This window comes from Convolutriloba macropyga, chromosome 4 (assembly GCF_964194025.1).
Source record: "Convolutriloba macropyga chromosome 4, txConMacr16.3, whole genome shotgun sequence".
NCBI lineage: Eukaryota > Metazoa > Xenacoelomorpha > Acoela > Convolutidae > Convolutriloba > Convolutriloba macropyga.
The window spans coordinates 63,448,401-63,467,377 of NC_134471.1; positions in this window are offsets into that span (position 1 = coordinate 63,448,401).

Here is an 18,977-nt window from a genome sequence, read left to right on the forward strand (position 1 = left end):
CTTTTCCGTCGTCTTCACAAAGAATAATCCAAAATTATTTTATATACGAATTTCTGCTCTAGGTTTAACTGTGCAATCATGTAAACAGCGTTTTCCAAACCTGTTGTACAGACAATCATGGGAAAGTTTTCAACAAAACTGCCGTGACCTATTACTGGCAAATAGAAAGTTGCCACTTTGATTCATATGTTGGCTAATTCTTTCTGGGGAAGCAGATAAAGTCTCTGTGGAACTCAATTTTCGAAGAAAAGTACCACCGAGTTTAACTATTTTCAATAGGGTGTACAGTTTTCCACTCCTATTACTTTGACCCCCTCTAAAATAACCCCCAATTCTTTAACCCTTATATTAATTAACCCGCAATAACCCTCCTTTGTCTCACCTCAAATTTAGGCCCGGGTCAAATGTCCTCCCTAAAATTCTCCCATTTTGTTGTTAGAGTGGGGGTAATTTGTCTATGGGTGGGGGGGGGGGGGGAATGATCAGTGGGGGTAATTTGTTCAGAGGGGGGAAAATGATGTAAGAGTTGGGCTGCAATGGGAGGACTTTTGAGGAAAAACTCCCTGACTGAAATTGCCATGTAAGATTGGGATGCAATGGGAGGACTTTTCAGGAAATATCCCCTGACTAAAAATGTCGTGTAAGAGTGGGCTGCAATGGGCTGCAATGGGAGGACTTTCCAGGATATATCCCCTGACTAAAATTGCCATGTAAGAGTGGGCTGCAACGGGAGGTCTTCTCAGGAATTACCCCCCCCCCCTGACTGAAATTGCCATGTAAGAGTGGGCTGCAATGGGTCAAATGGGAGGACTTTTCAGGAATTACCCCCTGACTAAAAATGCCATGTAAGAGTGGGCTGCAATGGGCTGCAATGGGAGGACTTGTGAGGAATCACCCCCTGACTAAAATTGCCATGTAAGAGTGGGCTGCAATGGGCTGAAAAGGGAGGATTTTTCAGGAATTACCCCCTGACAAAAATTTCCCTGTCAGAGTGGGCTGCAATGGGAGGACTTTTCAGGAAATCCCCCCCCCCTGACTGAAGTTGCCATGTAAGAGTGGGCTGCAATGTTAAAATGGTGTAAGAATGATGGGGAATTTGTTCAGGGGGGGTATAATGATGTAAGAGTTGGGCTGCCAAGGGGGGTAAAATGGTGTAAGAGTGAGGGGATAATTTGTTCAGAGGGGGTAAAGTGATGTAAGAGTTGAGCTGCCAAGGGGGGTAAAATGATGTAATAGTGGGGCTGCCAAGGGGGGTAAAATGGTGTAAGAGTTGGGCTGCTAAGGGGGGTAAAATGATGTAAGAGTGAGGGGGTAATTTGTTCAGAGCGGGTAAAATGATGTAAGAGTTGGGCTGCTAAGGGGGGTAAAATGATGTAAGAGTTCGAGGGTAATGGAGAAATTACCCCCGAACTCTTACATCGTTTTACCCCCCTTGACAGACCAAAAAGTTCTAAGAGTGGGGGGTTAATTTGTCTTTTACCCCCTCACTCTTACAGAATTTTACCCCGGTTGGAAGCCCAATGCAGCCCAAAAAGATGTAAGAGTTTTGAGCTGCATTTTCCTAAAAATTCCTCTTTTTGCAGCCCCACTCTTACTTCATTTTGGGCGGAAAAACTCAACCCGGGGGTTCTATTATTGATTGATTGTAAGAGGGTTTAAATCAGCTCTTATGAATAAGAAGTAAAGAGATTCAAATTGGGGTAAAATGATTGAGGGTTGAGTAAAAGAGTTTTGCACCTCAGTCATTTCAGCACACTTTTCATCTGTTAAATATTATCTCACAACTTTCTGGAGAAAAATTAAAAGCTCAATTACTAAAATCAAAATTAGTACAATTAGCGAAATATTTATCTCATCCAGTCCCATAATAAGGCAATTAAATGAGGAAATGAAATGAATCGAACTCAAAAACATTTCTTGAGTCCTTGCCCTTTTAAGTCAGAGTGATGTCTGCCAAATTTTAATTTACCATCTGTTCAGATCAAAAAATCTGTTTCAAAAGTGTAAAATTTGCCATCTGTTTCAAAAGTGTAAAATTGCCTGGATATCCTCCACATAATTAAAGCTATAAGTGCCACGTTTCCACACGTTAAGACTAAATGGTACGCTTATTTGCCGTCTGCTTACCAGCTCGCCATTACAGTTCGCTTTTGAACAAACACATGCTTAAATCCGCACACTTGAAAATCAGTAGTTTTTTATATTTATGTCATTCGAACTTTAGCTTGCTAACCGTTCATCCGGATGACTAAGTAGATGGAAAGTTTCGTTCTTAAACTAATTTAGTGGTGAAAAAATACGGTGGTTAAATGACTGAGGGTTAAAAATATATGGTGTTGAATTACATTGAGTTAAATAAATCAATGGGTTGAAAACAGTAGAATCGGCAGAAATTTTTTTCTCGTAAATTGCCATCGCAGAGTGCAAATAAAACATCTTTGTGGCAATATACACAAATATTAAGTAGTTGTTTGGCTACTCGCGTAGTAAATTTTTCCTATTAATCTAACTAGTCGAATCCTTTATCAAACTAAAAACTTATTTCAATGCATACACTTTACACTTTTAATCACTCCAAAACATTAAAATTAATTCTGATCATATTCTGCGACAACTGAATTCGAACAACGTGCAGCGGATGCCGAAAAATCTAAAAGATTAATTAGTTTTTTCTCGATATTATTTGGAAAAACGTCAGGAAAATGTTACTGAAAATTGTAAGTCCGGAAAAAAAACTGCGTGTTCAGACATAGACATAGTTCCGGGAAACTTAAAATTCACAAGTTGAGAGATCCGGGTATTATTTATGTGTCATTTAAAAACTATTTCCGTCGTAATTTGCATAGAAACACTCATAGGATACTGTCCAACAAAATTTGTGAAAAAGCAAGGAGACGAAAAAGTTCAGGAAAAGATTTGTCTAATCACAAATCAAACAACAAATGGAGCAAATTTAGATCCACGAACGAGCAAACGGTTAAAATTCAGGATTTTAGTAAGCTTTTGAACCCAAGCCCAGTTGATAGGTTTTTAATATTTTTAAGATAGTGAATTACGAGCCCCTACCAATATCAAATTTTGCAAAAAATTGTAGTCACTTTTGTAACGACATTTCACTTTTTTTCTATCTTTTTACATTGCATGTGTGAATCGTTTCTAGAAGCTCCGAGGTTGAAAAAGCGTTACCCTAAATGAAATTTGAAGTCAGTGATTTCCGCTTTTAAGCTGGAGGCAGAAAACCGGAGTCTACTTTCCGCCACAAAACACTTTTCTCGCATAGTGTTTGTAATTAGTTTTCATTTCATTTGGGTGTGCTTGTTTTGTTTTCAAGGACTGGAAGCAGAAATCACTTTCAAAAGGAGCCAAATTTGTTAAATTGTGAAGTCGCTCAAAATTGATACTAGAATTCACAAAGTTGCATTAAAAATAATTGACTTATAAGGGAATCATAATTCATAAATGATAAAAACATGAAAGACGAGGAGGCGCAGGCGCAAACAAAAAAAATTCGTGGTAGATTAAATGAGGCATAATCCGTCATTTTAGTATTTAATGTTGATAAGAACGTCTTACTGACGTTTAGGGAAAAAAGGTCTTGGAAAAATACAAGTAGAAGAAACTTGCCTTATTGGTACTTAAATTTGTGTACTAGAATACAAAATCTTCTTTTCATGCCTTTTTGCAAAAAATACTTCCAATAAAAGTGCGGCGAGTTTATCTGAATGTAGCAAACTCGTTTCACTTGAAAACTGGTGCGGCGAGTTTATCTGAATTTAGCAAACTCGTTTCACTTGAAAACTTCACTTGAACACTGCGAAATGCCCGTACAGTCGAACGTGGCCACCTATCACTTTTCTGTGGAAGTGTTTTCCATTTTTGGTTAGCGGTAGACGCTCGTAATCTACATATCTTTCTTCTTCTGGCTTTAAACACGAGCGTCAAGAATATACAACACTAACGTATCCCTAGTTAAAAAATTTTTGGTTTTTAAATCTAAGAAATCGTCGGTATCGTCGTTTCTTTCCAGGCAGAAACGGCAAAATTTCCTACGATTTTTGTCGTTGGTATTGTCGTTTTTGTTCGGCATTAACATAAGAAAGATTCGGTATTGTTGTTTTAAAACGCAGGACAGATTCGATATCGTTGTTTTTAAAAGTAGGAGAGAATTGGTATCGTCGTTTTTAATCATAAGTGAGAATCGGTATCGTTTAGATAACCACCCGGATTTTTTAACTGCGGTTCTGAAAAACAGATTGTCCAGCGGACCGAGCGATGTAAACGATTGACACTGGGCGTTCTGAAACGCAACCAACCGTCAAAAACTTTGCAAGCAAACTACAAGAAATTATGTCAAAACTCAGTGAATACGAATTAATCAACAGAATTCCCATCAATATTCAACACGTATTTTGAATTTGTTGAACTGAAAATTATTTAAGAAATGTATACTCATTCATTCATTTCTGCTAAAAAAGAATTTTCAATTAGGTTGCACATTCTTTCAGATTTTTTTTCGTTAGAAGAACGCTTGAAATTCCTGTAAGTTAGGCGTATCATAACTTTTTACTACATTATATGGAGACAAAACAAGTTTTGCAATGGAAAAAACTGATTTTTTCTCACGTCTAAAACCAAACATACCGACCCTCTCATACGTTTAAATACCGAATGTACCGAATCTCTCTTGCATCCAAAAACGACGATACCGAATCTTTCTTACGTTCGCAACCGAAGATACCGAACAAACCGATCTTACCGAAGCTTTCTTATTTTTGAAACCAAAGCTACTCAAGATTTTTTAACAATTTTTTTGTCATTTTTGATCGGTCTTCTCAGGTATGAATCCTAAAATATTCCATGAAATGATGCAAGTTTTTAGATTAAATCATCATTCAAAAATCATCATTAAATAGCAGCATTAGTTTCAATATATTTGGGCGACTTTAAGGATCACACTATGCCATCTCAGAAAACTTGTCAAGAATGTAACAAATTTTTATCATCTCACAGGTTTTTGGACATCGAATTGACTTTCATTAATTTCAGCCTTTTCTAAGTTTCAAAAAGACTAAATGTTGGATATTCGCAGTTACAGATCCAATAGACAACGTCCATTTTGCTCAAATTTCACAATTTTTCTGTATCGGAATATCGTCAGAATGTATTTGGTAAGTTAATGCATCATTGCTTACCCATTTTCGAAAAGACGGGCACCGTCTTTCGAAAATTATGTAAGAATTTATGTAAGCAATGCGCTGAAATGCGCTGACTTTTCAAAAAGTTCAGCGCAAAAACCTTATATAAAAATGGGCTGAAATGCGCTGAAACTTTGCAAGTAACCCGCTGAAAACCACTGAGTTTTCAAAAAATGGCAACAATGAGAAGCGAACCATGATCTTCGGTGCCGTAGCTTTTACTCTATCCACTGTGCCATTGATTCATGAAGTTCTTCCTATTCAATTTGACTTTATATAAACAGACATTTTTCGAAGAATTGCGATGAAATTATGTAAGAAGTGCGCTGAAAATTCAGCGCCTTTCGTACATATTTTCAGCGCTTTTCAGCGCATTTTTAGAAAAAGTCTATTGTTAATGGGAGAGCATTGTAAATGGTTAGCAATTCAAGAAGCGATGTCCAAAAGCCTTTATATCCGCTAAATAATTTTTAAAAAATGAGCTGAAATTTAAATAAATATTTTATAAATTTTTTAGCGCATTTCAGTGCAATTTTATGTAAGATTTTTGTGCTGAAAAATTGGAAAAATCGCCTCGTTTCAGCGCATTCAACTCATTTTTTTCACAAATTTAACACATTCAGCGCATTGATTACAAAATAATACGCTGAGATTTCGCTGACATCTCAACCCGGACGTAGACATTGTATCTCTTTTTTGTCGTAATTTAAAAATATGAAACAATTCAGCATATCATGACCTATGAAATATAGATTTCAAAGCCAGACGTTTTTCTTCGAAAAATCATATTTCACTCACACATTCTCATTGAGAGCACCTTTGATAAAATACATTAATTAAATGCACCTATTTTCAATCTTTTTGTTAATTTTGGGAAGGGAACAACGAAAAAAGTGCAATAAAAAGACATGTGGCAGGAAAAAAAGATCAGTAAAATTCCATGAAGCTAAGGGGCAATAATGTTATTTATCGTCGCACCTTTTTTGCGTTTTATTTGCTTGCATTGTCTTAAAACTCATTTGCGATTGCAATTGTCATAATTAATAAATATACATCTCCCGGGTCGAGATGTGAGCGCTAAAAATAGCTGAAAATGTTAGAATTGCGATGAATGCGGTGAAAAATTTTGCGGTTTTTAGCGGAGATTGCCGTTAATACGGTGACAAAACCATTCACCGCTAAAAATCGGAAATCTTACAAAAATTCATCGCCAAAATCACTAAATGTCCAGACGTCAGAGAAAATTGCAAAAAGATGCAACAATAGCGGCGAATCTGGTGAATGCGGTGAAAAAAAAAGTTCATCGCTAAAAATTGCAAATCTTGCAAAAATTCCCTGCTTAAATTACGAAATGTCTTCGCATCCAAAAAATTAGCAAAAAGAGATACGAACATCGGTGAACATGGGGAATGCTGAGAAAGGTTCACCGCTAAAAACCCAAATCTTGCACATATTCATTGCTAATTTCTTCAAATTATCTTCATTTTAGAAAAATTTTTAAAAAATGATGATGTAGGAAAAACTTGAAATGCAGTGGAATAAAATAAATCGCTCAAAATCTAAATTCATGCACAATTTCACCGCTGAAGTATTCAAACATCCTCACTTCAGAAAATTTGGAGAAAAAATGCAATTTCAATGTCTTTTTGTTGTATATAAGCAAATAACAATGTTTTGAAATTAGTGGATTTTCCTTAAGTCAGGGGGGAATTTTTTTTCATTAAAATAGTAATTTTTAAATTGGTGGAATTTCAATTGCGTCATGGCCTTTTTGAAACGGAAACAAACTCAGAGTAAGTATTCCCTATCTATCAGCAGCGTGAGACACAGGAAATTGTTGGGTATAATTTACCTGGAAAAAATGTTTTTTGTGTAATTTTAGTGCCAACAGTATATTTTTTCGAAATTAGTGCACCTTAATGTGATCAAAACTTATTCAAGCCGAGCCAAACACATAGCAAAAACCTTCCAACATAAGCTAGAAACGAAACAAAAAAAGTTTCTGTTCTAACGTAGCTTTTCGTTTTTCTTATAGCGTGCTTTGAGAAAATATTATTATTCCATTGGTTTTTAGTTGAATATAAACAATAAAGTTTTTTTTAAATTTTACCGGATTTTATTTGGGTCAAAGTGATTTTCAAATAAAACCAAAACAGTCCAGAGTTCCGCTTTATACATAAAAATCTTTTTGCGGTGACTTTGCGTAAGATTTGCATTTTTAACGAGTATTAGTCGAATTTTTTATTTTCACCGCTTCCTCTTGTTAGAGGTGAAATGTTTTTTTTACCGCTTAAGCGGTGAAAAAAAATTATCACTAAAAATTGCTAATCTTACAACTTACAAAAATGTAACGCATATGTTTTACATAAGGTATAGTGAATCTGGTTTAAATTCTGAAAGAATAGACTAGAAGTAAGTTTGAGGTGGCACAGTGGATGAAGAAGTGGCTGACATGCAGGAGGTCAGAGTTTCAAATCAATGTACATGAGGTTTTTTATAAGAATTGCAGTGAATGCGGTGAAAAAAAATTTACTGCTAAAATTTGCAAATCTTACAAAAATTTACCGCTAAATTCACCGCAAATCTTTTAAAAATTCACCGCTATCACCGCATTCATTGCCAAAAGATGGGGGCGCCTTGCGGTAAAAATTTTTTACTTTCATTGCTATAACGATAATTCGTAAAAACCTTTTCTGTCGAAAGCTGGACGCGGGTTGGTTTCTCTGTTTTATAATTCTGAAAAATGAGTCGGGAAAAAAACTGTAATTTCAACTCGAAAATAATGCGGAAATATCTTTACAATGACGCTGTTATTTTGAATATTTGGTAAAATACTGAACAGGACAAAAAACTGAAAGTGAACCAAATTGTTGCATAGAATTCCTCAATTGGTTTTTTTTGCCTGAGCAAAATAAAATTTAAAGAATACTATTTCAATTCATTGTTCATTTGGAATTGTCTCTCTCCCTCCCTCTCTCTCTCTCTCAAAAACTGCATATTTTTTAGTGAAAGATCAATTGCATTAACTATCTGCTGTTAATGTTCGCTGTCAAGGCCGAGCTAATTGAATCGAACTGTCTTTCAAGGCCAAACTGAACAGTACGGTTTGAATATCATGGGAAGTAAAACTCAATGCAACATTCTTTGCTAGCCTAAACCAATTTCCTCACTTTTGTTATCTATTATCCAACTGTCATCTCAAACCAAACACTCGAAAATGAACAACCGTGCTATCACCATTTCATTATTGCCATGTTTACTCAAATTACGATATCGGTTTTTTTATTACAAAGAATCAATTGGGGCATGGAATACTGAATTTGGTATGCCAGTTTCAAATAAAAAAGAAAATAAGTTGAAACAGTTGAAACTTGAACATTAATGGATATTGAAGTCCAGTTCATTGAGCTGTTAGTTTGATTATAGAATAATCTGCTTCTATAAACCTTTTTAGCGATTGTGCAGTTTAATCCTCTTTGGCTTTGAAAAACGAATTAAATTTCAAACTCTCAATTTTTTTTTTGAGGAACAAGGATCCTAGGCAAGAGAAGTTGTTAAAAGCACATTGTTGGACGCTCGTATTGATTTTAAGGATGTCTAGCCTAATTTGAATATTGTTGTTATAGAAGTAAAATGAGAAGCAAACCTTGATAATTATTACGGTTGGAATAAATCCTGTCGATCCGCACAAGAATAACTGCTAACTGTAGCAGAATGAAACGTGCAAAGTTTCAGTTAAGATACAGAGGTTTCAGTTTGCAAGAATGGAAGCCCCTGAACTCTTTTAATTGTTTTAAACACTACCTGAAAGTCAACAAAATTTTGTTTTTTCAACTTTGGAGTAACTTAAGTCTTCCTAAGTTCTTAAGTCAGCAAAAATGAACTATTAGTTATTGAGATTAAATGAGTGTCAGTTAGCGCAACGCCAATCTACAGCATTGGGGAAAAAATTCAAACAATTATCAGCATAATTTTTTTATCCAATAAAATTTGTAGCGGGCAGCAACGAACTGGATTGTGTAGTGTTTTCTTTACACAATCCAGTTCGGAGGAATGCAGCCATTATCTTTGATCCACTGAAAACAGAAATGAATGGCAAGCTACTTTAAAATTTGATATGAAGAGTGCTACGGGCTCAATCCAACAGAAACTCTACAAGTCGCGCGGTAGCGTACGATAAGGATACGACAATTACTTCTGAAACATTATCAGCCTAGCCCAAATTCAGTATTTGAGCAATTCAAGCTACTTGTGAAGAGAATTTAGGTTTATTATAATTATTTGGTATACACCCTGTGCATCCTTACGCTCAAAAATTGCTCACTGCCGCGGATTGATTTTTGCATAGTTATAACTAAGGGATAGGGCCAAAGTTTGTAGGAAAGAAAAATCTTGAATTCATTTATAGTTTGAAAAAGTAAAAGAAACTCAATCAATTTTGGTTGTTTTTCTACCAATTTGGGGCTCGTTTGTATTCTGAACGAAGAACGAGGAGAACGCTGCATGACCGGAGGAGACCAGCTTCAGTCAAAAGCTAGCAAATACGATAAAAAGTAACAAATTTTAGTGAGAAAAGGAAATGCAGTCTAGGCATCGAACTAATTTGAAGTTCAGATCAACCAAACGGGCAAACAGCTTTCTACCATCAGACTGTAAACCTTCAAGAGAACGAAATCAGGCAATTTTGGTGTGGAAAGCACCTTTAACCTTATACAGAATGTCCTTTCGAAGACCGTCAAAAGCACGCAATGGAGTACTAAGCAACCTTAGACATTCATAGTCTTACAAGATTCAGCAAACTTAAAGGAATGCAGAGCAAAGCAGTGTAACTCAAGCAGTGAAAGAAAGCAACGATAACGACAATAACCAAATAAGCAGTTCAGTTACTCAAATGTTACAAACGTTGCAGTATGGAACGGTCAGTAAGGAGCGGCCAGTATACGGTCAGCGACTTGAGCAAGCACGGCTCCAACAAAAGAGTTGAAAACTAAAATGCCAAGAAAACGGGAAACTAGCGTCAACTAGTTAAAGAATGACGCAAACGGGAACGCATATGTAGAAAAACAGCAGTAGAGAATGATGATGCTCGTTCTCAAGCAATCAGTGCGCAACACAAATCACCCTGCGTTCCAAAACTTACCAAAGAAGATGGCTCGATTGGGTCAGCAGAATCAACAACCTTCTCACAACAGGTATATCATAAGTTCACCGCGAAGTAACTCCTGAACGAAATAAGTAGAGTGAGATTCACGCTAGCATTTATCAAGCGTTCGAGAATGTGAGACGTTTCCCCAGAGCTGATTTTGTTTTACGGCATAGACATCTTGACATCATCGAAACACAGCTGCAGAATCGTCGCATTTCTTCAACGACAAAACGTTTTCTATGATGATGATAAAAATGACAACAAACTTGACGTCAATATGTTTAAAAACTGGAAATCAAGAAGGGGATTCCTGCATAAGATTTTTTTTCATTTTTTTAAGAAGAGTGGAGGAAAAGAGAAGGATGAGACGTGAACAGAGACATTGGGTTATCAAAAATACTGATCTCAGTGCAGGTTTGAAGGTGACGAAAATGAAATAAATTCGAAAACATCAATGTCACATAGCTTTTGGCTCTTAAAAATGAATTACTTTTACTCAGGAGCAATATCGGTAGAATGATCGGTTCGGTATGCAGAAGGAGGGATAGAACACTTATGTTAAGGATGCGGGCGCAAAGTTATGCTATGCTTGCATTTATGTAAACTCAATATCTGTAGTATAAACGGAGCTACCAAGAAGAACAACCAATTGCTGCATTCCATTCAAAAAACCAAGTGGACGAGCGCAATCAGGCGGTCAAAGTAAGCGCAGCCATAGTAATCAAGAGTAACAAAATGGCAAATTTTCAGCAAATAGCTGCTGTTTCAATAAACCGTGCTGGTAAAAGGCTGAACTGATTTGCATTTTCGATAGGGGGAAAGATTCATTCATCTGTCAAAGTGTGCAAGAGAATATACGATCCCGAGGCAAGCTAAAATTAGCAAGAAAACATGCAACACAGTGTACGAAGTCAGAAAAATCCTCTCCAGAATTGACTACTTCCTGAGATTCATTCAATTGAAGTCTTTGCACACCCTACATTTTATTTGCAAAACAATGATTACAGCCAGCTAAGGTGCAAGTTCGGCCACTTAAGTGTCATCTAAATTCTTACCTCCAACTTGATGTTTGTTGGTAGTTTGTTTTGGCTCTAGATGCGTACGAACTACCGAACTACGAAGACCGCAGGTCTAAAAGAACCAAACATGAAGTTAAATAGAAACTTAAGCTTTCAGAATAAGGGCAGTCAATCAATGAAAGAAGGAACTGCAGTCTCAAAATATACTAGGTAGCGCGACTAGGCTTATAGGGGAACGGAATTAAGTGTAATTGCGGTGGATTGATTCAAAGCCTAAACTTAAAATAGCTGCAGCTCAACCTTGTTGAATGTTTCTCAGTGAAGCAAAGATTCCAAAAGGACGCAAACCTACTTTTTTTTAACAGTCAATAGATAGAGATGTTCAAATGAGCTTTAAGAGGCTAGGTGCAACTTTGAGTTAAAATGCTTTTACTGGAAAATGAAACATGCACTCCATCTTGTAGTACTCCAGAACAAGCCCAGCAAAATGCCACGTGTTTGCAAACCTGAATTGAAATATAAAAAGTATGCCGAAACAACAAGCCAATTGCACGACCGTATCTAGTACATTGGTTGATTGAAGCGATATGCAAACTCTGTGCAAGACCAGTGGCCCTGACCACCCACGTCGAATTAAAACTAAACTCCCAACGGGTGCAGGTTTTCGAACGGAAAATCGCTTGGTCTCCTAAGATATTCCAGAACTCAGTCACTCAGACAAATAGACTTATGGATTGAGAACCAAAGCTACTCTGATTGGCGCAAGTTATGCTTTCAATTTAGTTGGAAGTGATAATGAGGAAATTTATCCAACTACAGCGAAAGGTAAAACAATTCTTATGGAGAATTTCTTCAAATAAATGGAAAGAACAGAAATAGGAATCAAAATCTTCCATCAGTTGCATTCTTTTCCTTTACAACATGGATTCGAAAATAGGAAGCGGATGCGCAACAAAAAAACCGTCGTTGAAGCAACCACCAGGTTGATAACAACAGAAAGCAAGCCGAGGTTGCATCCAACACAGAAGGATCATCATCGATTGGACTTCAATAGAAAATTGCTTTCGCTAGTCTCCAAACGCAGAGAGGCACTAACAAGGAAATTGACGTTCCCATATATCAGAGGTTTTTGAAACAATATTTGATACAATCTTGTTGTCTGCACGTTTCAACGTTCAGATGGTGCAAAATCTGAAAAGCATCTGAACACATTATTGGGGATTTTGGTACAACGAATTGAAGCCTTGTGAGGAAGCAGAAATTTTAAAATAGAAAGAGCAACTTTAATTTGTAGATGAAACCAGCATTGATAAAAGTTAATTGCAGAGTGAGGGACAGAAGTGAACTTTGTGTGTCCGCCGACGCTTATGAAGACACGCCTCCTAGCAACGTAGTTCAGCCGACTTAGCATTTATCATTGCACAAAGAACTGTGGCACCAATGAGACAACCTTCATTACCATGCTTGAAATTGCAAGCATCAGTTACACCGGTGAATTTGACCAAGGAGATAGTTAGGGAAAATTTAAAAAAAGATTTTTTACAGATTTTGATTAGGCTGAACGACAGTTTTGCGGTGGATACACAGTAGTAACCGTAAACAGAAAGTGGAAAGTGCTTGTAGCCATCCGATTACCCGAGATACTTGACCAGATTGGTGTTTTCGAGTAGAAACATGTAGGGGGTATCAACAAGATAGTGGACAATAGAACGAGAGCAATCACTATAGAAGATCAAAAGAGATGCGTGTGGCTTTTTGAGCACGTCTGATTGAAGCAAATAGAATGTGAATAATTAGTAAAAAAGTACCAAGTCTTTGCCTATAATTGCATTGGACTTACTAACGTAGGCTAAAAAGAATCAAAACTGTCATTCAATGTAGAAAATTTGGCAGATTTAACAGGCTAGTATGTACATAAGCAAATGCAGCAAGCAATGAGCAAACGCCAACCGGCAACAGCGCTAGTGAGCATAATTAAAAGGAAAATTCAAAGGCGGTCATCTTTGAGCTAGAACAGCAAAAAAGGTTTGGCAAAAAGACAAAATCTCTCAAAGCGGAAACTTCGCACAGCAACAAAATTTCCCACCTCTCTTTTGCGACGAAAAGTGACTCATTTGTGTCAAGGGCAGAATCGGCAAAAATCAATTGGACTTCAGTCTCAGTCATTCATTTTTGCGGCATCGGACAGATCATGGAGATGAAGTGTTCATGCACTGATCCTGTAAAAGCACTGCTCGGCAGAAGCAGTGGATCCTGGCCATACAAAATACCATAAGTTAAATCAAAAACAAGTGCGTTACCTGCCAAAAATATGTGCCTCAACATTTGATTCATCCTACTCACTACTTTGAATAAATTTAACTTGGAAAGGAAACTGACCACATATATCATTTCCGAAAAACGGGAAACAAATGACTCGGTCATAATTTTTCCTAAACTCAACTTTTGCCCCTCTAAAAGAAAACAGCGGGAATATTAGCATTTAAATCCCAAAACACGCTTAAAAAACTGAGATCTTTTCCTGGATCTCTTAAATATATTCTTGTTTTCATACAAAACCCAGCTCAACTTTGCCACCCCAAAAGATTATTTTTAAGATAACAACGATTTTCATGAAAAACGTTTCACCTGAAAAAGCATAATCACTTCCAGTGCTCTAAGCTGTCACTCCTACCAGATTGTGATAAATAAAAGAAATGTGATGCGTTTGGATCACAATGACGCTACTTTAGCGCAGCATCCAAAGAAGTGGCAAGAAATCAACTGCGCGCGACCCATATTTCTTTTGTATAGTCTGGTCAGAAGTTAAAAAAATTTTACGCAAACAATTAACCGTAATTTTTGACATTGTGCATTACATTTGCTAGAACACGTCCCGAAGAGCACACATCAAATATATTATTGAAAACAAACTTATCAAAGTTACAGAAAAACTTCAACGTAATTTTACAATAGATTTCAACTCTCGCGTGCAAAATGGGGCTCAATACATTAATTTCCTATTAACCCATTTTCCAGAGCAAAACTTATCTCATTTTACGACGAACAACTTGTTGTGGTAACCAGAGTGAAAACCTGCAAGTCAATTGAAATTTTCATAAAACCCCACATGTCCATAAAAACGCTATCAGATATAATAAAACAAATTACCATAAATCAATCGTTCAATCGATTCTGCGCTGCAAACACGCACTCTGAAACAAAAAATTACAATTTCAAAAGTCAATGTTAAAAAAACATCAAGATCACGCTAATCGGGGAACATTAAATGAAGAATATTTTTTACAATTTGTGGTCAGACTCAATACATATTTACAGTGGATACACAGTAGCTATCGTAAACAGAGATTGAAAAGTGGTAGCCAACCGAGTGCCTGAGACACATTGACCAGATTAGTTTTTTCGAGTGGAGACATGCTGTCGGTGTCAACAACCTAGGGGACGTTGGAACGAGAACAATCATTATCGAGGAATACAAAAGAAGTGAAGATGCAGATGAAATTTTCATGCACTGAGCATGAAAAAACACTGCTCAGCAGAAGCAGTGGGTCTTGTGCATACAAAGCGCCGGAAGTTTAATCAAGTGCGTAACCTGCCGAAAAATAAGCGCGCCAATGAGAGCTCCGATAATGACAGATTTGACTGAAGAATGATTAGATGCTTCCAAGTCTTTTTTGCTCTTTGGAGTAATCTAATTTGTACCTTTCACAGTGACGATTCGGCAAAAGAGCTGTCAAAACCCAGTTCTTTTTTGTTCACATGTCTAATTGTATGAGGGGTGCATAGAGAATCGGTACCAACGTACGACTCAGGTATTCGTCTCAATGCAATTATCAGATTCATTGCCTGAAGATGCAAGACAATTACAATGGACGCTGACAACAATAAAAGTTTTGTTTGAGCTGAAGGAGGAACTGCAGAGTTTGAAGGCATGACTTGAAGGCAAAAAAATGGAGCAACATCTGAATCAGGAAGGGATCATATAAAAGTTCAACTGATTTGCAGCAACTCAATGGTTTCGATGGAGATAACTTGGAAATGGTTCTGCGCAGATGTCGTTTCGTAAAAACGGCAACCAAATGGCGCGGTCATAATTTTTCCTAAACTGAATTTTATCCCTTGTAACCAAAAACAGCGGGAATGCGGGGATTTTAGCAATTCCAAACCAAAACTTGCTTAAAATACCGAGATCTTTGCCTGTATTGTATCTTTTTATTATATTGTTCGGCTCAAACCCAACCCAGGTCCGCTTTGCCAACCAAGAAAACTTTATTGAAGAAATGAAAGATTTTCATGAAAAACAATTCAACGAAATAAAAAGCAATATTGTTTCAAGTACTCTAAACCATCAGTTCAACCAGATTTTGACAAATAGAGAAAATTGTATGCGCTTGGAATAGAATTAGACGCCACTTTAGCGCCGAATCAAAAAATGGGTGGAGTTTAATTGCGCACGCCTCGCAATTCTCAGCTCTATAGAAAAGAAAAACAGTGTCATTGGACGCGAAAAACAAGTTGTAGTCTGGTCATTAGAATAAAGATTTTTTACGCAAACAATTAACCCTACCATCGTTCGGACCATCGTGCATTACATTTGTGGGAACATGTACATTTTAAAAGATCACACATCAAATACCTCATAAAAAATTGCTTATCAAGTTTATAGATAAACCCCTCAAACATATTTTCACAATTGAACTTCTCGCTGGCGCAATTTGGGGCTCAATGCATTATTTTTACCGTAGCCCATTTTGCAGAGCCAACTTATCTCATTCTACGATGAAAATTTTGTTGTGGTAACCATATTCAAAGTATGCAACTCAAATAAAATTATCTTAAAACCCTATTTGTACGTTAGAACAGTATCAGATATAATATATACAGAAAAACCGCAAATTAATAGTTTAATCGGCTCCGCGATGCAAACACAAACACTAAAACAAAAAAATACAATTTCAAATGTATAGGATAATTTCACATCATAATCGCACTATTTACCACTACTGCATCCTTAAATCCTCACATAAAGAATGCACTCACGAAAAATCATTTAAAATAACTCACACAGCGAAATCCAAAGTCGTTTAACGAAATAAATTCTGCATCTTAAAATCATATGTCAGTCAATTACAATATTTCAACATCAGCTAGCGGTGGTTTTGCACCGCAGAAACTACAAAACCAAAAATGTGAGCTTTAAGAGCAAAAATAACAATTAGATAAATCCAAGAGAACTATTGACACTGAATTAAAGTTTTGCAATGTTGAATCTAGATCAAAACAACAGGGGGCTGTACATTCAAAGAAACATTCACAGACAAAGAAACGCTAAGGATAATGACAATTTTGGTCCATTATTTGACTAAACGAAGGCCCCCGAGATATGACCGGGACTGGAAGAGGCGTCAATAAGAAATTCATCCAAAAAATGAATCAAAAGAAACGGTGAAGAAAAGTCTGGACTGGCCCAATGAAGTGCTGACTACTGGTAGTTTGGTCCTTAAAAACAGCACAATAACAATTGGGATAAAGGAACCATGCAAATAAGTTGTTACTGTTCGCATTTTAGATAGATCAATTTCATTTCGGGACAAAGCAAGAACACAAACAGGAGTTATCAGAATATATTAATAGACAACGCCAAAATCGTCGAAAAAGTTCTGGAACAAAAAAATTGCGTACATGAAGAGAACTCTTGCGCAAACAACAACTCAACAAAAAGATAAATCGATCGAAAAAGATCGCCAAAAATTAAGTTAAGTAAATCGTGTATGTCGACAAGCAGCAATGTAGCACGAGCGATAAAAGTGCGGATTCCGAAACGACATATAAAATCTGACAGTATTGATAAACGTCAAAAATGCCGCATCCCCAACAACTCCACAACAAGAAACCAAATCGCACCTCAAAATCAGGTTGCGACAAAATTCAGTTCATCCGCAAAACAAAATCCGCCAAAAATATTATCTAACAAAGAGCATTATTTTATTCAAGTAACTTCTGGGGGCTCAATATGTTCATGTCATAAACTATTTTCGTTTGAACTGTTATTGTATGATCAAGTTTGATCAAGTTTTATTGCTACGACCCCTCTTGAGGATGGCGAAAATATATACTCAAATGGTTTTTTTCTGTTCCAACAATTTTTGCCGATCGATATAATAATCGTAGAGAGTTGCGAGTGGTATCATTAGAAAGCCCGTCCAGTGTGAAAAATTGAATTAGTTTTCTTTATTTTTCGCTTTTTATAGGGAGTTATCGAGGTTTAAAGTTTGGTGAAAATTAGAAGTAATTCAGCTGCTTTCATTCACATTTTTACCAAACTTTCGTCAATTTTGACCAAATTTTCGTCAATTTTGCTATAATATGTTAAAATTGTTAACTGCAGTGTTATTGATTCTATCTCTTATGACAGTGGAGGGCTGCTGAATCGTTCGCTGCGAGTTTTTTGTTAGAATTTGTGCTAAACTTTTCAAAATTCAGACTGTTTTCGTCGAAAAAATGGCTTTTTAGCCCACTTGATTTAAATTTGCTGCAAGTAGTTACATTCAAACTGCAGCCGTGCCCTTCTTAAGCTCAAGAGAGTACTAGTTGAACTCCTGCTGGCTTAAAGAGTCTTCTCGAATTTTAATTTTGCCAAATTTTTGCAAATGTAAACTCGATAATGATACAAAATGCAATTGTTTTTGACAAAATTCAAATTTTTGTTTAGAATTGATCAATTACGCAACCATTTCAACAATTGGGTGTTTTTTTTCGACGCCAGATTTTATCTGGGCCGATAATGATCTGACCATGGATTCTTATGATAAACTTTTTTTAGATTTTATTTGGGCACGACCCCTCCGCTATGAAATTAGTCTTTTTTAATGTAAATTACGGACAACAATCTCACATCCGACTCAATTGATGGATACTACTTACAAAAAAAGAAGGACCAAACGAGGTTCTATAATCGTTTCAGAGTTAAGCTCATGGTTTTTAAGGCTCTGGCCAATTGCTTTCGTAAAAATTTTATGGGTTTCTTGCGTTTTGCTTTCATTTCTTATAATTTTGTAGCCCAAAGACCTAGTGTCCCCCGTCAGTGATCCAGCTAGCCTTAAGAAGGCAAAAACGAACCAAGACATTTTCTCTCAGCTGTTTTCTATTGTCTGTTATGACTTTTAATATGTTTGTTTTGAGAAAATATCTCATAGAGGTATTGAGGTTTTGAACGTTGCCAATATTTTATCTTATTTCTCTCAACTTCGGGCTCATTTTCAGCAAAAACAGTCAAAAGACTTATTTCCCTTGAGTTATATACTAGTTTTGGTAACGGTGTTTTTTTCAACTAATGGTTTCATTTTTTTGGTATTACGCGTTTTCAATTTTTCTTCTCTTTTTGACTATAATTGCATATTTTTTTAGTTCATTTTGTTTTCCTGCCAAATTATCACATCATTGACAAGTTCATTCAAAGGGCGGCATTGTAGGAAAAATTCACAATGTTGAAAAAAGCGTTTTCGGAGAAATTAATTGTTTCTGTTGAATAGCTCATGCTTTTTGGGCTGACACACTGATATCTCGCAAAATATTTTTGTTTATTTTTGTGTATGTCTGTCTTTTTTTCGTTGTTGT